This window comes from Alexandromys fortis, unplaced genomic scaffold (genome assembly GCF_014885135.2).
Source record: "Alexandromys fortis isolate MF-2015 unplaced genomic scaffold, M_Fortis_MF-2015_v1.1 scaffold_3, whole genome shotgun sequence".
NCBI lineage: Eukaryota > Metazoa > Chordata > Mammalia > Rodentia > Cricetidae > Alexandromys > Alexandromys fortis.
The window spans coordinates 3602570-3626842 of NW_026067909.1; the positions used below are offsets into that span (position 1 = coordinate 3602570).

The window sequence follows — 24273 nt, forward strand, 5'->3', positions numbered from 1 at the left end:
CCAACACATGGGAGCCAGGGACAAGAGGATCATTGCAAGTTTGAGACCAGCTTGGTCTACACAAAGATTCTGGGCTAGCCAGTGGTAACTCAGGCCCTTTCTTTAATGCTAATAATATTAATAACAATAATAAAATATCAGACATCTGAAAAGTGAATGAGTCAGCCTTCTGGCCTTCTCATATTATGTATCAAGGGTGGGTTATGGGAGACTTCCAGTGGTCCTGGAACATGTCAGTCACTGGTGCATAAGGGTTGCCTTGAAGTTCGAGGTGACTGTCAGACTTGAATTGCATTTCTAACATGGCTTCCTTGGGTAGGTCACCCCATAGAGCTAGAGGTGATGGTCCTTTGGGCGAATCTCTTAATCTGCAGAGCCGCGAGAGTCCATAACCTGTGCTAGATTTAATGGGAAATGCTTTGGGAAAGTGGCAAGTCATGGTTGGGCCTGCCTGGCTCAGGGAAATCTAGATGCTGTTGAGCTGTGTAGAATATAAATGTCTTAATTACTCTCAAATTAAATTTCATAATCAAATGTGAGCTGTAAATATATAAACCCTGTAGTTTTAGATTAGCGATGCCGTGTCATCTCTGTGCTGTTTTAAATTAATAACACAGATAAAAACACGCTCAGTTCAACAGCCCAACAATAGGTAAACAGTCAAGTAAATAATGGTGTATCCCCACTCGCTGTGGCCATTAAAATAATCATTATAAAGAAGGCGTGGTATCGCCACAAAACAGGAGCTAATGTTAAGTGAAGGAAAACGGCCTACCAAGTTTAGCTGGGGAAAAGGAAATAAACCAAAGTGGTTGCTGTTGCATTTAAACATTGTCTTTCAGAAGAGTGTCTTACCTGTGTATTTTTTGACATAAGGCTGTTGCTACTTTACTTTTCTTGTTAAAACTCATGGAGCAAAGCACCCCTTCTGCAGGTCTTTGTAAGTGTGCATACTCTCAAAGTCCCAGAAAGGATCAGGCAGTCCCCAAAGGCCTTCTTTGATCGTGCCGAGAAAGTGCTGAATTTTAGTGATGGTAGTATGTGTGTGTGCTTGTGTGTCTAGGTACTTGAGTGTATACATATGCTCTCGTGGGTTGGAGAATTAGCAGACCATGCCAGCAATCCAGAGAACTTACTGTGAAGAAGAAAACTGCCGCTGGTTTGAATTTATAATCAAATCGATTCGCCTTGTGGGCTATGATGAGCAGCTCCAGAAGTTTGGGGTCTCATCGGCTGACGGAAAAGACTCTTGCTTCTATTCTGCCATTGTAAAATGTCTCATCCTTCCCAGGATTCCTATGTGCCCCTCTAATGTGGTATGTGTGTCTTGATTGGTCCTCTGACAGGTGGGACTGTAGAGAAAGTACCTGCCTTGGGGTGTTCCGTCACTGTCTATAGCCTAAGAGCCAGCAAGTCACCCCATGAATGTGGATGGCGACTCCATGAAACTGCCAGCTTCCCAATGGCTCTCCCACAGTCGAGGCACCTTGGAGCCAGAGATGCTGGCTGCGGTTCAAGATTAATTGGGTCAACATTTTGTTCCACATGCTGAGGAAAGGCCTGTGCAGTAGGCTCCTCAGAGTGGGGAAAAGGGGCAAGTGGATGAGCTTTACCGTGGAGCTTCCCAGTGGGGAAGGAAGGTAAGCTCTCCCTCGCTCCAGGACCCCTGTTTATAGGGGAAGCTTTAATGCTTCCTAGTTCACAGTCCTGAAGCCCACTTGTCTTGAGGCAGAGACCACCACATAGATGCTAGAATGGGTCTCAGCTTCACGGTCTAGATTAATTTAACACATGGAGATGCCCTTCTCCCAACATTTGTTCTGTCTTCAGAGGCCACAGATCTGACTGGAGAGGGGTGACTCTAAGTACATTCAGTTGTCTCTCTAGGGTCAGCCGGAAGTGAGGGAACAGCTCCAGGGACAGCAACCTAGCTGTGGTAGGAAATCAGGGAAGACACAGCCTGCTTGTGTTCTTGTTATCATTCTTTCTGTCCCTTCCTCCCTCCCTCCACCTCTCTCTAGGCTGACCTTGAGCTTACAAACAGTATTCGAGGATGACCTTGAATTGCCACCTCTGGTGCTGGGATTATAGGTATCTGCCTATGGCTCATTTACTTGGTGCTGGGAATCAGTGTGTTGGGCATACAAGGCAAGCCATCTACCAACTGAACTACATCCTCTCCCTCTCTTACCTGATGGAATATCGAAGGGTAACCTGAACCTTTATGAACTGGTGCCTCTCTAGTCTGAAAGTGGGAATAGTGATATTTTGAGATAAAATGCAGTTTTGGGGGCAGAAGAAACCCTGTCTCCACTGAGGCTCTGGTTTGCCCTTATCTGTGTCATTAGAACATGTAGCTCACCAAGAGAGAGCCTTGGAAAAGTCACCCCAACGCTGCAAACCGCTGCTATCATGGGTGCACACTGTCCTGCACTGTGAGCCGGTAGAGAGGCATGAAGTGTGTGCCTGGTCCAGGCGTGGACACCTTGGGTTTGGTGTGGAGGCTTCAGAACAGTGGCTGTCAACCTGTGAGCTGTGACCCCTTTGGGAACAGAACAACCCTTTCACAGGGGTCACCTAAGACAATTGCAAAACACAGATAGTTACGTTACGATTCATAACGGTAGGAATGAATCTACACTTAGGAAGTAGAAATGAAAATAGTTTAGTTGTCAGGGGTCACCACAGCATGAGGAACTGTATTAAAGGGTTGTAGCATTAGGAAGGTTGAGAACCACTGCTTTAGAAGATGTAGAAACCAGTCCTCTTCAAGCAGACTCTCCCCTTCACTAAAGTTCCATCAAAGACAGTAACCTTTGTTTACCCACTATCCAAATGGCATCTGAGCTGGTAGAAAGCAATTAGCAGAATGTTATGATTGTCTGAAAAATCAGCTGGGAACCCTGCCTCGCTACCTTAATTATGCTGAACCCAAACTGGGTTGTGTGTTCCTGTGTCCTGCGAACACTGTACCCACCAAACCATCTTTCCAGCCCCAGTGCACAATACCATTTAACTCCTGATTTATTGGAACCTCAGACTGGAATACTGACTTTTCCTCCCTGTCCCTCAAAGTGCCTGATGCAAGCAGAACCTTCCCTGCTACACTTCACTTTTGTCTCAGGACACCATACTGAGACATCCAGGGCAGGATTTTGCTATATAAGTAGCCATGTACAATAGAAGTCATTTAGAATTGAAGATACAATCTGTCTTTCTGGCAAGGCCATGCAGGTCTCTGTCTCTTAGCCTCAAACAGATCCCCACCCCTGTATTCTCCTAGGTTTGGCCGGGATGTTGAATAGGTCTGAATTCACAGCAGAGGTAGCTAAGCCAAGAAGAAAGAGCCGTGAGTGCTTCTTATAATCGGCTTCTATTCATAAGCTGGTTGCTGAATGTAGAGAAAATGTCTTGCCCTAGGAATGCATGTGGACGGTTCCCTGGCTGTACAGAGCTATAGTGTCTGTGACCTGGCTAGCCCTCATACTTTCCCTTGACCCAGGTCTAATGTGGAAAGATAGCCTGCTTTGAATTCTGAAGGCCTTCCGACTCATAGGCTACAAATGTTAGAGGTTGCTTTAATTCAGAGTAACTCAAAGTCTGAATCAGGGGAGCCACCTTCTTCCTTTCCCTGCAGCTGATGGCTGGTGAGGGTGACCTCAGAAATTGCTCACTGCCCTCAAGATTGTTTTGTCAGTTTAAACAAGACTTAAGGGCTAGGGAGATGGCTCAGTTGGTAAAGTGCTTTCAAGGACTTGAGTTTGATCCTGACAACAGATGTAAAAAAGCCAGCACCGGGGAACTGTGGACAAGCCGATCACCAGGGCTGCCTCTCCTAATAGATAAGAGAACACATCTAAACGAACAAAGTGGAGAGCACCTGAGGAGGACCTCTTGAGTGGACATGCACACACCCATATCTGCATGGTCACCTATACTTGTATGTGTAACTGATCCCAGAAACACACACACATACGTACAGACTTAACTTAGTCAGAAAGAGCGTGCAAACTTAATTGCTTGGGATATGCAAAGTGAAGAAATACTCTGATCAGAATGACTGACAATTATTTATTGCAGGTCTGCAAAATGTTCAGAAAGTAAGTACAAGCCGGGCATGGTGGCACATGCCTTTGATCCTAGGACTAGAAAGCCAAGGTAGGCAGATCTCTGAATTCAAGGCCAGCCTGGTCTAAAGAGCAAATTCCAAGACAACCTGGGTTACACAGAGAAAATTTATCTTGGAAAAAAAACTAACAAATAAAATAGAAAGAAAAAAAAATGTGTCCTCTCTAGTAGTGGGGAAGAGAGAATAAATTGCCTGCATGTTGTACGCTTTTTAGACTGGGCCACCCCAATAGTTGTCATAATTTTTTTCATTAAAATAATCTCATCTGTCATGAATCCTAGTATTTTCTCTTCTTTTCTATAGTGGTTACTTGATTCTTTTTCTTTCTTTACAGCAGCAATTAACTGTCTGCCTTATTTTATTCATATCAAAAAATTAGCTGCTACTTTACAACATGGGAATGCAGGCATCTCTCACATGCTCTGTCTTCCACTCTGAAGATCTGTCTCTTGTGTGTATGGACTTTAGCAATGTCCCGGTGGCACGGAGCGGGCCCTGTGGTGCTTCTTGAGAAGTGGTTAGTGTGGTCCATCTTCAACCTAGGAACACAGCTACCATGCTTACCTCCACTGAGCTTGAACTCTGGACCCGTCTTGCACCCACCCCCTGCTTAAATTGCTGAACCATCTTCCGGCAAGCAAATCGCTAACAGTTTGATCTCTTCACATCAATCCTGCATATTCCCAGAGTAACCCCCACTATCTCTTATGTCTCGTTGCTGCTGTTTCTCTATTGACTTCCCTCCCATACCATTCTCCTCCTCATCTTAGTCTCTGTACCTCTCCTGGAGTCTACCTTCCATTCTTACTCCCATCCGTGTTTGGGATGGCTCTAAGTAAAGGTGCCTCTCCTCTCGGCAGAGCCCAGTCCAGTAGAAAATCTTGTTGTCTTTAAAGCCTTCTTAACTCCTTCCTACCCAAGTCTAGGATCTTATTTCTCATCACTACTCAAGAATCCCCACTAACAAAGTTCTGATATCCCCACACCATGTCTAGAACACACTGTGGTCATCCCTACTGTGTGTCTTTTCTTCCCTTGGCTCACATTCCAGAGATGAGCCTCATTCTCCACTCGTGGCTCATTGCGTTTAGATGGGATAGACTTGGTCTTGCTTCTTCAGGGCTGTTCCAGGCATTTATATGTCCAAGGTAACCAGACAGCCTAATGGGTGCTGGGCACATGTGAAACAGTGAGGCATCATCCTCAGCAATGTGTCATCCAGCTGGGAGTTACACTCAGTGCATCCTTCCTCAAGGTACTAGGGACAAGTTGCTGAGAGTGATCCTGGGAATGTGGGCGACTGCACTTGAAAGCATGCAGAGAGCAGCCCAATGTGCTCTCTCCCAAACCTAAGTGTTTGGACAAGGCCTACTCAGCAACTTCCCTGCCTTGTACCCAGCCCATCCTTCAATACTTGCTGAGTGATTTGAGAATATAAATGTACATCATCCTTGGAGCAGAGGCCCTTCCCATGTTCTGGTCAAGGAGCCTCTGGATGAGTATGCAGTATTAGTGATTTCCAAGGATTCTGTCTACATTCCCTGGAGAGCTTGGCTGTGTCATAAACCCTGGGTAGGAATAAAAGAAAGAACAAGTTTTCATTAAGTTTGAAGAAACCACTACCTGGAGTTATGCAACGTATTTTCCCCTGATGATGCAAGAGAAAGAGATAGCATACATACAAGAATAAGGAGATGGTCTATGAATGGTTTTACATTCCACTGTGAAGCCGAGCGGGGACTTGATGACATATTCCTTGCAGCCATTTCGACTTGCTAACAGTATGTTTGTTCTGATGATTTCCAACTGGCTTCTTAGGAATATGATGTAGTTCCCAAATAAATTAAGAATTTAATTCACGCAGCTCAGTGGCTTCGAGTCATATAAAAATTTCAGAGCATAACATCTTTCATAATCCCAGCCTTCTGACCAGCTATAGAGGAGGCACCCTTGACCTTTGAGTGGCAAACATTGTAGGGTCCAAAGCACAACAGTGAACCTTAGTACCCCAAAAGTGCATCAAAGTCTGGATGGAATCACATTCATTTTCCAAACCCTGTATGTGACCTGAGAATATAAATATGGATTACTAAGTACCATCAGTCCTTAGGAGTATAATCAGTCCCTGCCATTACTTATCTACAAAGATGAATGTGTGGCCAGAAAAACATATAGATAGGATGACAGACACATTGGTGGACAGAGACAGGCACGTTCTGACAGAAGAAGCAATGATGGGGCAGTTGAACTACGGTGCATTTTGTTCATTCTGCACTTGAGGGAGGTGTAGAGAGCTTCAGTGGCCTTGAGCCTCACTCTCAGATTTTTGGCAGCTTGGTTAGAGTTGCATAAATCTTTTCTCCACCCAGAGATTGGTGGGCACTTGATTCTTAGGCAGAACCAAAGCCAGGGCAGGCAACTGGGGTATGACACTCTCCTCATACAGAATGCTCAAGTGTCAATCTAGTGGGGAGGCCAAGCTGATATTCCTATGTTTGCCTCCATCTACAGCCCTCCATGGTGCAGGCGCCATGGTAATTTACAGATCATGGCAAGAAGAAAGAGAACAACAGAATAAGACATGAGCATAAGGCGGGCAATGAGTGGACTTCCGAATACAAGGCAAATGCTGATCTCACCCAATCCGTCATTGTCCCTGCTGCTTGTTGCTCTTCTTGATGCTTTCTTTGGAGGAGGATCTGAGTGTTGATGAGGTGGAGCCTTTTCCTGTGTGTACATGCATGTATGCATGTGTGTGTTTAAAACAAGGAGTCTGTCTTGGCAAGTAAACAAAGCCCAATAAGTGGCTGTTCTCCCGCAGAAGGAAAAAAGCACGCCTTTTCCTTAAAGACTGACCCCTGGACTTGTTCTCTGCGATGGGTTAGGAACTGAAACTTATAAAAGAAAAAAGAAACTATATATTTAGTCCCCACCCTATCCTGTTACGTTAGTGTGTGGAGGTTAGAGACTAGAAAGCATTATATATTCTTTAAACTCCTTGGATCACTTTCTATTTATTGGTTTTTGTTTTGTTTTTGAGACGGGATTTCACTGTGTAGCTTTGGCTGTTCTGGAGCTTGTGTTGATTGATTAGGCCGGTTTTGACCTCATAGAGATCCACTTGCCTCAGAATCCTCAGTGCTGGGATTAAAGAGATGCAGAAGCATTGCTGGCTTCCTCGGATCATTTTGATAGTGCATTTATGAAGATAAACCACTGGCTTGTGCCCTTCGTTATTTCCTTCCCCCACCTCCTTCATATCTTCTTCATTTTTGATTTAAAAATTCTTATTATTAATATGTGTGTTTGTGCCAGCACCTGATCATATGCCATAGATGGTCATGGGGCATCGTCCCTGTCGAGTAAGACTGGGTCATATTTGCACAGATTCAATGATGTCATCGCTCTACATAACCCTGGGTAAATTTGCCACATCAGTGAATCTGACAGACACAGTAAATAGAGATGTACTCAGAGGAGAGTTAATATAATACATACAAAGAGAAATACAAATACCAAGACAAAAATAAACTGAGTGGAGGCACAAATTATTTTAGTGAGGTTATAGAACTAACAGCCACTATTCAAACAGGCACACACGACAGTTGATGGGGAGAAGTCATAACACCGCTGTCTTAAACAGCCCTGACAAGAAACATGAAAGCTAGGATTTAAAAGTAAGACGCTGGTTGCCCTCAAAGTTTCCAACTCCCCATGCTTCCACTGGCAGCATTCCAAGAACTCTTCAGGACACTAAGTCCTGGACACAGTTTCAAGCTGTGGGAGCCTCAAGTTCATCATCAGTGGATGGTAGCCGTTTTTGTAATGTGGTTTCAAGAAGACAGGAGGGAGGAATCGACATGTACCATCCTTGTACAGACTTTTCAGACAGTACTGAAGGAAAGGAAGTTGGTGTCACAGTCTCAAACCGAGATGTGAGGTTAAAGGTCCCGAGGCAGTCACTGGGGGTCATAGCTTGGCCCACTGAACTCTGGGAGAACTCTAGGAAAAATTCCCTTGAACTTGGAATGTCAGTTCTTGTGTGCAAGAGCTTTCATGGACGTGAAAGCAGGCAGTTAGGCTTGCTCTTCTTCTTGTTTGTTTCTCAAGGTAAGTCAGCTCAAAGACATTCTTCCCTTAAAACTCAGTCCCTACCCAAGTGGACTTTAGCAGAGAAGATACCAATTGTGAACTGGGCAGAGGAAACTCAACCCTTTAGCCATTTCTTTTCTAAACACAGCATGGTTAGACTATCTTCTTAATGAATGAATGAATGAATGAATGAATGAATGAATGACGGGAAGAGTTGCTTCCTGCCAGGATTCCCCGGGTTTCCAGTGAAATTACTGACTAGGTTTACTGTTAATAGCCTCATTAAATATTCATTGAGCACCTGTTACTAGATCCTGCAGTGTCTCTTCCTTAAGGCTCTCTTTGAGTTGTGAGTCTCCAGGTCCATCCATCCATCCTTTCCTCCCTTTTTGAAAGTACTTTTGATGCTTTGAGTTAAGAGAAATGATTTCAAACAAACAAACAAACAAAAAAAAACCTCACCTTTTCATGTGGTATTTCCAGTTGAATACCCAGTCTCAAATTCCAGGGAATCACCACCCCTTTTTCCTGCTGGCTCCTCAACCCCTGGGTAGAACTTCAGTTAGCCCTCTACCGTTGCCATGGTACAGGATTCCACTGTTAAAGATCTGTCATAGCTGGCCCCTGTCTATCCAACCCCAGTGCTACCAGCCACGTTTGGCACTAGTCAATTCTCACCCCTGGCACCTTCTCAGCTGGCCTCTGGTTCCTTTTTTCTGGTTTCTATCTAGATACCAACACTTAGTTATGATACACACTCTTGCTGAAAGCATCCTGGGAGGCCTCTCTTGCCCTTCTGGGTCCTTCTTAAAGTGGCTTCAAACCATGTCCGAGCACCCTGTGATGCTAAAACCCAAACCTTTGCCAAATGTCACTCCTCATTCTTCCCTTGCTAGTCTCTTCCTCTTCTTGTAACACCCAGTTGGTATAAGCACTGGTATCTATGCACTGGGCCTAGGATCCTCTCTCAACCTGACACTTGAAGTCAGTCAAGGCGTCACTCACACCAGAACTGTCCATCCTGATTCTTTCTTGTGAATCTAGATGTCTTTGCATGTTTGCCACATCCTAGTCACCTCTTCTCTTCCTGCTGGACCCAGATTCCTTGAAGGCTTTTCCTGCAGTCTTGAAATCCCCTGTTGCTTATCTGTCTACTTTGCCCATGTCCACTCCCTTCTAAGAGTCTGGTCTTTATAGTGCCAGTAAATTTCCAAGATTCCTAAAAGCACTAGGGAAAAAAAAAAAAAAAAAAAAAAAGCAGATCTCATGAAGCAGGCTGCAGATGCTATGAGCTGTCTAGAATCTACCCACTGAAAACACGTGGAAGAGATTTTACAGCAGGACGGTTGACCCGTTCGGGATACTTCCAAGAACAATGCATAGGGGACCTGTGTCACTTGCTGGAATGGACTAGGAATACCAAGTGAGCAATGGGTCTGCTGTTCCTTAGAGTTTCCTCTTCACAGCTGCTGACACGAGGGCCGCAACATCAGCCTGCCCTGTTGCTTCTCTGGGTCACTCAAGTAGAGAGAAATCAACTTTCATTTGCAAAGCTGCTTGCTACGTTTTCGGCGTTCTGCAGCTTTCTCTCTCACCCCTCCTGGTCTGTAGTGTACTGCTTTCATTTTTATGCCCTAGGCTAGATTATCAAAGGCTGGACTGGAGTTTTCCATGGTAACTCCAATGCAAACTACGAGGAGCATTTTGACGTGCTGTTGGGGTCACTGTTGGTTGTTGTTTCTTTGCTTCATTTGTTAAAATAGTGGAACTTCTGTGACTGTACACCCTGCATGGATAAGCCTCTCTCTCTAGTCTTTTCTTCCTCAGCCTTCCCAATCCCAGAATGATGTGGCCACTGGACACGCCTATGAATATGCCGTCCTTCAAATCCTCGGCTCTCTGTTCTACAAAAGTAATATCCAAATGATTACTTCAGAGAGAATTCTTTCCAAATCCTCATGAAGTAGTAGTATACTATCCACAAGGTTTGTGGGGTAATTTAGAAACACAGCTCTTTCTTGTCCCCTATTTCTACTTTCTCCATATTCAAGTTCAGGTTTCTCTCATGCCCAGCTGGAACTGAGTAGTCTCCAGGTCAGGCTGCAAATCCTGATGGCTTAGGACCCAGGTGACTGAATGACTAGGAGACGTCTCTGACATTCTGATGTTCCTTAATCTGAGGGTGGGATCTTGGTTGCCTCCATGACCCCACCATGCCCTCTGTACCTTCGGGGAATGAAACGGTTATATCCTCAGACATGGTTGAGAGGTTCAAACCCAGACCTTGTGTGCCACACTGCTAATTTGTGAGGTCATCCAGACAACTTGTTTATATGATTTGCCAGGGCCACTGTAACTCGTACAAATCTGTATTCCGTCCTCAAGGTATAAGAAAAGCACTTTTTAAAAAAAGTGTACTGATTAAAGGTCATGGTGTTTTAGCGTATTTACATAAAGGGAGATTAAGCCTGGATAAAGGCTTCTCTGAACACGTGGAGACGTGTGTGTTGTCATGTCACATCGCTCATACTAAATTCTGCTTTAAAATATTGAAGCCACTCCATAATGTTATGAAATATTAAAATCAAACATGAAAGTTCCTCATCATAAATTATGTCAGCAAATCTGGGGTTGAAGAATGCAGATCTCTGGAACTACAGTAGAGGGTGGGGTGATGAACCCGGCTATCACATTTACGAAGGTTCTGTGGAAAACAGTCCTTCTTGTGTCTGGAAGTCCTATGGCCTTTCATTCCCAGGAGGATGTGAACCACTTCCATTCTGTATAATCGGTGCGGTACCCAAGATGATCTGTTAACAGCATCTCTGGCTTAGGTGTCTGCTGGATTAGTCTAGAGTGTTAGAATTAAAGCCTCTGGTGGCTCTGTTAGTGCTCTTCAGTGGCAAGGCCTGTCCTCAGAACTGCTGCACCGTGCTATGCCTCCGATCATTTCTGAGCATTATTGTCTGAACCCAATGTAAGTAATCTGCTTCTACCAGGGAGTTCGGTATCTGTCTCTCTCAGCCAGATAGCCGTGCAATGGAACAAAAGGGGATGCAAACATCTAGCAATGTTGATAAGTACCTGGCCTCTTGCTAGGATAGATTGGTATGCCCCAGCCTTCTCGTTATTTTCTGTGAACTCTACTGTGCAGGGGTCTTTTCTGGAGATGGAGATTTGTCAGCACAAGCCATTCATTTACTTACGTAGTTCTTAAAATTTTGTCTACAAAAGGGAAGACAAAAGTCTAAAATTTCTTTCATGGGGCAAAATAAGCCGCAGCAGAGAAGCCCTGTGGTAAACTGAGGTAACGGGATGGGCAGATTTTCATAGAGCTTTCTAGTGCTTACTAGCCTGCGTCGTAACCACTAGTTCTGTTTCTCAATGTGATAATGGACCTGATTTATGTCAAAACCCCAGTGTCTTAATCACGACAATAAAAGAGAAAATCATGGCAACTGTTGTCCTTTTAAGACATTCTTTGCTTTTCAAGGACATCCTGTCTTTTAAGAGGAACCTTTGCAGATAAAAAAAAAATTAAATTGAATCACTCTACCTTTTAATGGAAAGATGGATTTAATGAAGAAAACAAAACTCTCTATGGCTCACATAATTTATGCCAAATACTGTGACAGCTATGCTGGGCTCGCTCCCTCCCAGATTCAGTTCTGATAAACCCCCCGTCCAGGAGGGCAGTACCCTCTCATGGAAGTAGTAAACCCGGACTGTAAATTATCAATAACCGGTGAGGTATGCAGATGGCAGGACTTGCATTTTTTTTCCTTTGAGCTGTTTTGTGCACTTTGCTAATCTTGCTTGCAAAAAAATATTGCAAAGATAAATATGAACTTTGAAAAGTAACATTCAACAGGATGCGAATGTAAGAAATAGCACACCATGAATAGTAAAACCCAGCATGTTCCGCCTCTGCGGAGTGAAATGATTACTGGCTGTTCAGCCTTTACCATCAGCTTCAGGAGGCAGTATCCTTTTTATTTATGAACTTCTCATGGCGGGGGGTGATCTAGGTTTTATGATCTGAATGGCATTTTTAGTCAAACCCCTAGTCCTGTAACCTTGACTGTGCCCTGGTCAGGTTGTGAAAAAGTAACCCCCAATCAAGTCATTTTTCCAAGGGAAAACCTTCACGCGGCTGACCTCAACCCGGTGCTAGCCCATGCCTTGGTGCTCTGAAATGATCTTGTAGGTTCTTAGCCAAGGCAGGGCTTGCCCAAAGTTCCTTCCCACTCTGGCCAGTTTCACCTCGGGATGCTTCGGCAGAATTTCAGCACCCATGCAGACAAGGTCAAATTAAACTGCTTCTGTTACTGCTCCTAGCTCATGAGCCCAGGAGGGCAGCCAATCCCCCAGCCTCAGCCCTGCACCAAGAGAGAGAAAGGGATCTGAGCCCTGGTCTGCAGGGAGTAAAAAGCACCCATTTTTTCCCGTTATTTACTCCAGGGGTGCCTCTCCTCCCCCATTCCTGGCATCCCTTTATCACTGGCTCCATCTCCTTGTGGCATATTTTCAGGGTAGTAGAATGTTGAGGTCACAGGGAGAGGCTCTTTTTTCAAGCAGTGGAGACACTAGCCTGGAACCCCGAGCATGAACAAGCAAGATACAGAGTCTTATTCTTGACTTTGGGCTCTAGTCTCTGCCCCTGCTTGGGTCTGGCCCTTGTTCCCTCCTGTCTCCTGCCCTCACTAAGCTCCCTAGGTTCTGCAGCATAGGTTGGTTTCCCATGCTTGTGCAGGTCAGACATGGGATGCCAGACACGTAGAAGCTCAGTGGGTACAGACCCCAGCCCGCAGCCCGGAGAAGGTGCCAATACCAGTTAAGCAAGAGAGACGAACATTTCACGTGGGCATTTTTTGCCTTCGCTCCTGCTTTGGTCTCTGCTAAACGGCAGGCGGCAGGGCCCCTCTGCTCAGACTTATACCCCCCACCATCTCCCTGAAGTTAATCAGCTATACTGTACTTGGCTGTTCGCTTTAGTTTGGATAATACTTTCAGAACCTCGAACATTCCAGAGAGATGGTTCTCCCCAGAGCCCCCACCCCCTCCTGCCTAGTTCTGCCTGGCTAAGGATGCCCTGTGCTCACAAGGCTGTGGCGTTTGTCTAGAACAGACATCACATTCCCGCTCCTCCCATGCTGTCGCCAAAGTTGCCAGATGCCCCTGGGCGACCAGGTCCTGCCAGAGGCAGTTGCGTAACCTCGCCCCCCACCCCTGCCACTGCCCGCCACCGGGTCTGCTCTTGGCTACACCCTCCCGTCCCGGACCCAGGCAAAGCCGGTTTAGGGGCGAGTGCGTGCGCACGAGTCAGGGTCTGCACCCATCTGCCCGCGGTCAAGTGCAGCGGGCTCCGGGGCGCGGGAGGGTATATTGGGCTCCGCTTACCTTTGGCTGCTTACTGATAAGTGGAGGTCGGTGCAGCGCCGGGCTCGGGCATGTCTTGCCGTGGACCCTGGCAAGCCTGGCGCGGCACGGAGCACTCGGGGCAGAGCATCCACGGCAAAGATCGCTGGGCTCGTGCCGAAGGAGGATCGGCTCCGGGGACTTGGCCAGCTGCGTGTCCGCCGCCCGCCCCCTCCACTGCCACGGGCCCGGCCCGCCCGGCCCGCCCGGCCCCCGCGCCGCAGCTCGAGTCCCTCCGGCTCCTGCTCAGCGACGCGCGCGGGGAGGCAGTGGCTCGGCCGGCTCCGGGGACGCCCGCGCGCTCGCCCGATCGCGGCGCGGCGAAGCCAGCCACAGCCACCCGGCTCCGTGCTCCTCAGATGTCCTCATTTACTGCAATTGTCTTCGGCGAGATCCGGGAGTCGGGCCGGGCGGAGGGGGCGGGGAGGTGGAGGGAGCGGGAAGGGAGTCCTGGCCGCTGCTCCAGGTCCTGGCCACTCTGGAGCCGGGCGGCAGAGGACTGAAGAGAGGGCGCCCGGAGCTGCGCGCCAGCAGACTGTGCGCTCGCCTGCCACCGAGGCGGGCGGAGCCCCGGGGCCCGTGGGGCGGGGGTGGGGCGGGGGCGGGCCGGGCCGCGTGCGTGGGGCGGGGGCCCGGCGCGTGGAGGAGCCCCTCCAGCCGGAGCCAGATCTCGGGCAGGAGGAGGAGAAGGAGGAGGTGCTGGAAGCAGCCGCTGGCAGCCGCCTGCGCGCGGAGCTCCACTGCCACATCCTGGGGTTTCTGGGCTGCAGGCGGCGCTGCGAGGCCCCTGGAACTTGTTGAGTCTACCCGGGAGCCACCTCAGGAGCCTGCAGGCAGGCGCCGGGCCCTTTTGATTTCTCCATCTGGAGCAGGCTGTCTGCAGGAGACCCTGTTTGATGGCTTCCAGAGGTGTCCAACCAACCTCCCCCTGCTGGGTGGTGAAAGCCCTAGGTGGGAGTGGTCATGGGGGCCAGGCGCCTGCCCCCTCACCTGCAGATCTGTCTTTGGAGAGGTTGGGAGTTAGGGCTCCCCTTCTGCATTTCTATGTCTGTGATCAACTAGGAATCCACCCTTCAAATAAGAACTGGAAGGCAAACCTGCTTAGTGATCTAGGGGACAAAGTCAAGAGTGTTTGTCTGCCTGCCTGCCCGGCAGGTCTCTTGCATGCTGATGATTTGGGGACATTTTTACCATATGGGGACATTTTTACTGCCCCTCGTCTGAACCTCCTTGACCCACTGTCTCCCTTTCTCTGCAGAGGCAGTGGGAGGGGGTAGTTGTGTTTGTTTTGATCAGAGTTAACTACACTTGGGGAAGACATTTCTCATGAACAAACACACTGCTCTCCTCCCTTATCCCCAACTCCACCAGTCTGGTCTTGTGAGCTTCCAGCTACAGGCTCCCTGATGCCTAGCAGGGTTGAGTGGCAGGCACTGGGACTACATATCCCTGAGTGCAGGTCTCCTAGCCCTACCTAATCCTAGGACATACTTGAGAGTAGCCCTATGTTTTACAAGAGGGGGGCAGAGCATGGTGGTAAGAAATGGCCCATGAATTGGGAGTTCAGATATGAACTGCTCTTACTCACCCCCCCCCCACACACACACACATACACCACCACCACACACCTTGCCAGATAGGAGACAGGCTCTTTCTTGTTCCTACATATTCTTTTATCCCTGTATTCCATCTTAGTACTCCAGGGCTGCACATTGCTCTATCCTCATGCAATGTGCTGATAGAGACTCGCTCCCTTCTCCATATAGAGACTCAGCTCTTTTAAAGGGCTTTCTATGAGATACTGTGTTGACCATGTAGAGTCATGTGTCCACATGTTCTAGAAGGAAAAATATCCTAAAATATCTTCCTTTTTCCATGTGTCTCTCTCAGTAGTCCTTGAGATACAGACCCATGATCTTGGTAAGAGAAAGTTTCTGTAGAATGGACCACCAGGCCCAGCTAGATATCAGGGAGGACCCTGAATCTGCAGTTGGGTGCCTACCCCAGCTCCATTGGAGTATCTGGTTTTGTGGGCACCCAGCTGCAGGCTCCGGGGCTTCTCTGATATCTAGCTGGGCCAGGTGGTTAGGGAGGGAATTCCAAACCCGGGGGAATCTAGACTATGTCCCTCTCACTCTTTAAAGTGGCCCTTGGAACCTAGATTTCCCCCAGTTCTGATTGATAGCCCCTTTACTTCTCAGGCCCAAGAGGGTGTTGGGATCTGGTTGGGGGAAAGGGCCTGTGGGCTGGCTGATTTTATGATAACTTGACACAAACTGGAGTTATTGAAAGTTGCGGAAATGCCTCTGTAAGATCAGCTGCCAGGCGTTTTCGTAATTAGCAGTTGATGCAGGAGGACCCAGCCCATTATGGGTGGGGTTACCGCTGGGCTTCTGGTTCTGGTTTCTGTTAGACAGTAGGCAGAGCAAGCCATGAGAAACAGCCAGAAAGCAGTGTTCCTCAGCTGCCTCTGTGTCAGCTTCTGCCTCCAGGTTCCTGCCCTGCTTAGGTTCCCGCCCTCACAGCTTTTGATGATGAGCTGTGATATGGACCTGTGAGTGGAATAAACCTTTTCCTCCCCAGGTCGCCTTTGGTCATGGTGTTTCATCACAAAGATAGCCTGCCACTCAGATGGTGACCAGAAGGGTGTGCGTAGGACATGGGGCTGTGTAACAGCAGATGGCAAGGGTTCCTGCCTGACATGCCTTTTTAGAGATCTGATCTTGCAACTCTGGCCTTTGGGAATTCTGTCAGGAAGCTTCCTCTAAATCTTATTGTAAACCCATAAAAATAACATCTACTTTTTTTTTATTTTTCTTTTGTTTGGTTTTTCAAGATAGGGCTTCTATGTATTATTGTTTCAGCTGTCCTGAAACTACCTCTTGTAGACTAGGTTGGCCATGAACTCACAGAGATCCCCTCTACCTCCCATGTGCTGGGATTAAAGGAGTGCGCCACCACCACCTGGCTAAAATCTACTATCTGTTTCTTAATCGTGTCACTTTAAGGCTGCCAGGAGGTGTGGGGTTGGCACCAGTGATCATGGACAGAGTCAGATAGAGATGTGTGCAGAGGAGGTCAGTGTTCAGCCGCAGTGGCGCTGGGAGCTGGTTGGACGGTATCTCTAGGTACAGTATCAGTGAAGATCCCCACAGTGTACACCTAGAGGAGGAAAAGATGAGATGCTCTGATTGGCAGATTTGAAACCTCACTTATGTGAGGAAGGCATTCTAGTTGAGTCTAGGGATACTCTGAGTTTTTCAGCTTGCCAATAACATCAACTGTTGCTAAGGCTATTGTTATCCTGGTTTAGATAAAAAATACCTCTCCATGGGCTCACTTGGTTCCCAGCTGCTGATGATATTGGGGAAAATTGTGGGCACTTTGGCAGGTGGAGCTTCTTTGGAGGAAATAGGTTGCAGGGGGGTGGGGATGAGGGTAGTCCTTGGGGTTTCTAGCTGATTTTGCTTCCCATCTCTGAGAGGCCCCAGCCCTGCGCATCTGCTGCTGCGTTACTCCTGCTACCTGAGAGCCTCCTGCCACCCAACCTTCCCCAACTGATGGGCTGTTCCTCTGGACCACGCCCAAACAAATCCTTCCTCAATATTTGCTTTTGTCATGAATTCCATCTCGCTAATCAACAAGCCACTGATGCACCTTTAAAAAAAAAAATGTATGAACCCATTTACCTAGTGCACGACGAAGTCCACCACCAGAAATTGAGATAATGATAAGAATGTGTCACTGGGCATTTGCCTAGGGATGAATTTATTTCTTGTGGGAAACGTTGCTGCACCATCATGCTCCAATCCTTAAAGCAAGCCTGGCATTAGGGGCTGTCTGCGGGGAAGGAATTCTGGCCTTCTTGCTGCCCGTAGATGCTCTTTGCATCATTGTCTTTGCATGGACAGAGCAGATGTGTATATTAAGGGTTTATAATGAGCCCTTATGTTCAGCTTCCGCGGAAAAAGAAAGTGGACTCATTTTAGGAATCAATTAGGTATAAATTGGTTTCTTAGATTTTGCTTCGGAATTTCACTACAAAAGGTAGTCTTGCAATGGGGAAAATGGCCCTTTTAAAAGAGATTTCCCACAGGCAGAGGCATCCAGAGAATAAACTACAAGGAAATCCATGCTATCTAACCCAAATAGAGACTGTTTCTTTGACTTCCTGGAAGTGTGCACATCTTAAAATTCCAAACCAATTAGTTGGTTGGAAGATATAGCTTGGTTGATAGAGGACTTGGCTAGCATGCACAACAGCCCTAGGTTCTACCCTCAGCCTGCAGAAACCAGATGTGTGGTGTACGCAGGCAAACTGAGTGCTTGAGAGGTGGAGACAGAAGGATTAGATGTTCAAGGTCATCCTTGGCTGTGTAGCAAGTTGGAAGCAAGCCTGGAATACCAAAGACCCCTGTCTCAAAAACAAAACAAAGCCAATAGTGTGATAAACCACATTGTGTGTATGGTGTTTGTGTGTGTGTGTGTGTGTCTCGGGGGCTTGTTTTCCAGAATTTTCTGAGCAGTTTTAATTCCAAACTGAAAGTACCCTACATATCTACGAAGAAGTGAATAAGAAGAAATTTATTGGTCTTGGCAAAATGTGCAATATTATCTAGGAACAACCCTTACAAAATGATTGCCTTCTGAGGCCAGAAGACTTTCAGAAACATCGTGCCGACCAAGAGTGTGTAGCACGAGTTGCCTGGAGAGACAGCAGTGGTTATGAGCACTAGTTGCTCTTACAAAGGGCCTGGATTTGATTTCCAGCACCCATATACATTTGTCTGTAACTCCAGTCCAGGGACTCTGATGCCCTCTTCTGACCTCTGTGAGTCCTGCATGCATACAGTGCACACACAGTTATGTGCAGGTGACCTGCCTGTACATGTTTTAAAAAATAAAGGCAGAAAAAGAGTGTGTATCACAGGATTCATTCACGTGGATTCCAAGGATGATTTTTTTTTTTTTTTTTTGGTGCTTGGTAGAAGCTGATGGCTCCCATGACACGGCCTGGGGGCCTCCTTGCACAGTCATTCACATATATTCACACATGTTTGCCAGGTGTTCTTTCGTCACATGTATTTTGTCCGAATGTTGTCACTGCATCCTCACTACACTTATAACATCTCTATAAAATGAAGGGGCTTACTCATCGGCGAGATGAGCTTTCATCACTGGAACTAAAACCCAAGGGAAAGGGAAAGGATCCCCCAACATGCTTAGCTGCAGGTGAGAACATTCTGAGGAAAGCTGCCACTGAACCTGGTCCTCCTGACTCTCAGATGCCCCTGAGACAGAGCTCACAGGGGAATGTTTTTCCCACTTCCTACTTTAATGCTGTCAGTGACCCAAGGTGGGACTGTCTATGGTGAGCAGTTTACCCCCTCCAGCTCAGAGGCTGCAGCTGCAATCACGGTCAACCCACTGTGCGCAGAGGAGACGGAGCTCACCCTGATGAGCCCCTGTGGGGTGGGAGCAGTACACATGCAGGCTCTACTCTCAAGAACAAGACAGGCACAGAGCTCATAAGGCATTGCTCAGGAGACCAGTGCGACACCCTCTTTAATCTCATCATTTGTCCTCCAGCTCCTGCCTTCTGGACTTGTGTCTTGCCTGAGCCTCCATCTGTGGCAAGCTCTCTACCTGTAATGGCCTATTGTCTTGGTCACTAAATCTTATCCTCTTGGAGGAGAGCCACTTTGTCCACCCTTCAGATGCTCCCTTTCCCCATCTTTTCCTTCCAGGATGAGAGGCTAGGGAGGCTTTATCGGCTGCTAATCTAATTAGTTTGGGGAAAACTGAACATCCTGAAGACTGGTTAAAATCCCAGGTTTTCTAAACTAATCACTGCAAATAGAACTTTCTAAGGGAAATGAGATGTTTTCCCTTTTAAAGAGGATGTTAGTGGCTCTAGCCTCCCTTTAACAACTGCAGCAGCTGTGCTCGCTGAGGAAGGATGCATGATCCTGGCACTCTCCCAAGCCGACATGTGCTGGGCTCCCGTCAGGCCCACAGGCAGCTGGCCACGGAGGTTCATGATTGTAATTCCAGCTATCTGGAGGCTGAGTCAGGAGTTCAAGGCACGCGGGGCTACAGAATGAGACTCTGCCTCAAAACAACCAAATGACCCCAGGCTTCCTCTGGACCACCCACCCTACTCCCCGTCCAGCAGGGCTCACCAAGGAAGCAGGTATGCAGGAGCTATTTGGCTGACTTTAGTCTGTTCAGCCTGCGCTGTGATAGCAACGGGGTTTCCTCGCCATCCTTGTCTAATCTGAGGAGCAAGCCTTTCACTTCAGAGGTGGCTGGCTACAGGGCCATTCTCAGTTTTTGTTACTATTGTTGTCTCTGCCAGCTCTCTGAGCCTGCCGAAGCTCAGCTTGCACAAAGCAGTGTATCTGCCCAGGCCAACGATGCCACCTTTAATCACAACTGGGTCAAAAAGGGATAAAAATTGCTTTCAAATTTCAGTGTATTCTTCCAGTCCTCCCTGTGTAACACTGTCCTCTGCTCTCCATTCTGAGGTCTGTCCTTGGACAGAGGCTTGGGGCATTGCAGGGAGGCCTGAGGTCAGAGTAGGGCAGGGTGGCACCTGTCTTGCACCATCTGGCATAGGGGTTTCCTAGTTTGTCCTTGTTTGTCCCCAGCCTTCCCAGGCATGCAGGAGCCACTAGGAGAACGGGGAAGAAGACAGCAGGAATCTCCGGTTCCCTTGGCTTGCTTCTTTAGGTGCTTTGCACTAGATGTATATGATGCTCTACTCTGGTTGTGAGCTTGCAGCCTACTGTGCCCTGATACTTCCTGTATTCTTTGCTTTTGTCCTCATGAGAGGGCTTTGAAATAGATAGAAATTAACTTTCACAGATGTTAATCAGAAAAGGTAAGCAGTTTCTCCAAGGTCACACAGCTAGCAAGTGCTGGAGCCTAGACTCAAATGCAGGTCTTACAGATCGCCAACCTGCTTTGCTCAATAACTTATTTTTATCTGCCCTTGACATTGCTGTAGAATATATACGGTAAGTTGGTGTAGCTTGACTTGGACTGAGCATCTTTCAGGAGCGAGGGCTGTCTGTATCCATTGTAATCCCCTTAGGGTTTTTGCCTGCCCTAAGGAATACCAGAGACCTTTGCCCTGGAGTGAACCGCACTGCTCCAGGCCCTCATGGGAACAGCCCAGTGCTCTAGTGGGACATACACTCGGACCCCAGTCAGATCCTTTGCCTCTGCTGAGCTCTCCGCTGCAGGCTGGTAAGAGTCTGTACAGATTTTCTTTTCCTTCCTTAGCTGGACGTCTTCCCCTTGTGGTACCCGTCATTTGTACTTTGGAATGAAACCAGGCATAGAAACAACAGCAGACCAGGATCCTATTGTATTGGGCAGCACTCCGCTTCACCCATGTGATTTCAGTGACATGAACACACATTGGCTTCATTGAATGACAGTTATTAAAATGATCCATCACATCATACATACTCTGTCCACACCACAGAGTTTTTCTTAAAAATAATTTCCGTGACACATGTAATAAAGTCCTGTTATCATGGCCTTTACTGATGATCCCGAATCCCTGCCTGCTTTCATCCCTGAGCCCAGCTAATTTGAGCAGCACCTCCTCCTGCCGCTCTGCTTTCTCCTGCTCCTCCTCTTCCTCCTCCTTCTCCTCCAGAAGCTTGCTGTGCATATAATTCTAATTACCCACCCTTGACATTTTTATACTCAATGTAGTAAATTATTTTGCTAATTTGGGTCTAGGAATTGATTACCTGACTTTGGATGTTGTGTTTACTAAGGAGTGTGGCTCCCCGAGTGAGGGAAGACAAGGCTTTTGTTTTTAAGTGCCAAAGTCAACATCGGAACGGTACGAATGTTTTTGTAAATATTTATTTATATTTGGTGATCTATAAGGCCACACACGCAGATTTTTAGGCCACACACAGATTTTTCGTTCCATTTTCTTTATTAACATTTTTTTTGAATTGTTATGAACTCTTGGGGATTAGGTGAGCAGGTCTTGACTACCATCCCGCTGCACTGTGGACCAGGGATGTCTCCCTTCAGCTAATCCAGGTTGTGGGAGCTGTGGGCGTGTCACACTCCAAGGAGCATGTGTCTAGACCTCACTTCTCGGTGCTCCTCTGCTGGCTCCCGTGTGCCTTTAATCTAAAGTGCCCACCAAACGTTTCTATGAACACATTTTATGTTCAGCTTCACTCCCAGGATTCAAACAACAGCATGGGAATGTGTTCGTAAATGGCGCCTACCATTCTTTATTTGTTAATAGCGAGTGTCAATAATTTAGAGCGTGAATAGGTAGACTATGATTCTGAACCCCTGTGTCGCAGCTCTCACAGCCCTTTGCTGCAAGGAAATTGCAATGGGATCTGCCAAACCCTCATACACCAGGAAGGAGGGAGGGAGGGAGGGAGGGAGGGAGGGAGGGAGGGAGGGAGGGAAGGAATAGAGGCCTTGTCTTTTGGCACCCATTGGCTATGTGTTTGCCTAGATTAAACAAAGAAATCTGAAAGTCAGTGTACTTTATAGTGTATGATATACCCATGTATATAGGGGTGTGTGTGTGTGCATGTGTGTGTGTGTCTACATTTATATACAGCCGCTTGTTCACTGTAAGGATAGCAGGAAATCCAAATTCATTCTGAGAGTGTTTTCAGTATGAATTCCTAAGTTTGGTTTTAGAAGTTATTGGCCACTGAAAATAATTTCTTAAGGCTAAGCAGTTTATAAATAAACGAGGAAGCAGAGAGGGACGAGGCAGGAGGCTGAAATGGATGTTGTTCTTCTCAGTGGCCACTGGGGGCTCCCTCACCTCGCCATGTTTATAAGTGATGAGATCTTCTGGGCAGTCCTGAGCTCAGGGCTCTCCTCATTTGAATATGCATTATCTGGTTCTACTTGATGAGCAGGAGAAAACATAAACTCACTCTTTCATTATATATCTTGGGCTATAATGTTAGGCCCTGAAGTTCTATTGAAATTTATTTTGTTTCCCTGCATCCAAGTACGAAAATGAAATAATTAACTTTAATGACACCTTCCCCTCTCCTTCCCAGTGGAGTAAATATTGTCACATGAAATTGTTGGCGATGCTTCCAAATCCCTTAAAATAAGACTTCTGACTCATTCACACCGTGGAAATAGTGAAGAAGCCAGCTCCTTCACTTGCGGATTCATGTTACTGCCTCTTTCCTTTTTGGTCTCTGGGTGTTAATGAAGAGTTTTGGGGTTCTGGAACTTTCTCTGCTGCTGACACCAGTATGGCTAGAAGAACAGTGCTCCAGCTGCCTGGCTAAGCTCTAGGATGCAAGCTTCTGGCTTCCATGCTCCCCTATCCCTGCTATAGGCAAACTGCTTCCATTCGGTTTGATATTGTAGAGCACAGCTAATAAGGATCTCCGGTGAGCAGATGGGAGCTGAGCTTGGCTGCGCTGTGTGCTGGTTCAGCGCCTCATCTTGTGGAGCGAGTGGCAGAGGTTGGCCAAATGTATCCAGCCTGAGTGCCGAGCAGAACAGCTTTTAGCTGAGGATAACCATCAATGCTGCTCAACACCAAAGTGTAAACATACTTTAAATAGTGTAAGGTTTAAAGACAATACTATTGTGCCGTTTACGAATATGAACTTTGTAACAGCACTCTGGTTTCCCAGTGTGGAAAGACTGGCTATACCTGGTAGAACATATGTCTCCTAGAGGAAGTACTCTTTCTCCTCCAGGCATGCAGAGAGAGAGAGAGAGAGAGAGAGAGAGAGAGAGAGAGAGAGCCTTGTTCCCCAGCAGTCTGCTGGGCCAGGCACTGTTAATGGGGCCTGAAAACTGAAGAACAGGTTGCTTAGCACTAGGAAGATTCCTTGTCTGCACCGCTTTCCAGTGTTTTGCAAAGTTGGAGATTGTTAATACATGGTACCTAGTAGACTTAGTGATGTCTTTTGGATAAATTTGCAAGTTTGGAAGTCGAAGGTTCCATTCTCAGACGTATAGGCCAGTTTGTGAGGCGTCGCTCCTCCTCTCATTCGTTGTTAGCAATGTCTGGACCTTGTCTGGGGGAATAAGAGCGACACCTTCCTTATCCCCCAGTCTTCCTTATGCTATTCCTATATATGCCACTCTGTTCTTTGGTAATCCCTGAGGCCAGCCCGTTAGTCCGCCTTCTTTATGAAGCTAGGTTAAAGGTTACCAGCACCAGGTGCTAGCTGGAGAGCAAGCTCAGGTGTGTCAGTGCACAAGGAAAAAGTCAAGAATCTTACATAGAAACTCTTCCCAGGGAGCAGAAAGGACTCAGAATCATCTATAGAAATATCGGATAAAGCCATTCACTTTGTAGCCAGGCATGGTCATGTTTGCTGTCCTGGTCTGCCAGATGAACATGGATGGGCCCTAATGAACCTGTGGCCCTTTCAGAAGACTGGAAAATCCTGTGATTTTCCCCCAGGGAAAGAGACCATCTGGCATTCTTGCACATATTAAAGACTTGGTCATTTCTCATATATTTTGAGATGAGTATGAGCATTCCCTAAGGAGTGCTCAAAAGAATCCTTTGTAAAAGGTGTCGCAAACTTTTCCTTAAACATTAATTAGAATATCCTAAGACTTTCTGGGCCATCGCATCTCTGTTATGA

General features: G+C 47.1%; 2 protein-coding genes across 4 annotated transcripts in view; one reads left to right on the forward strand and one right to left on the reverse strand.

Annotated features, from left to right (window-relative positions):
• The window catches only part of Insyn2a (inhibitory synaptic factor 2A), a 67038-nt gene extending 52994 nt beyond the window's left edge, over positions 1–14044 (reverse strand). For both annotated transcript variants that reach the window (XM_050136681.1, XM_050136680.1), the window contains exon 1: positions 13622–14044. The gene's annotated coding sequence lies outside the window, so the exon portion shown is untranslated. The remainder of the gene's footprint in view (positions 1–13621) is intronic.
• Positions 1–24273, forward strand: part of Dock1 (dedicator of cytokinesis 1) — a 512909-nt gene that overhangs the window by 266388 nt on the left and 222248 nt on the right. The window lies entirely within an intron of this gene.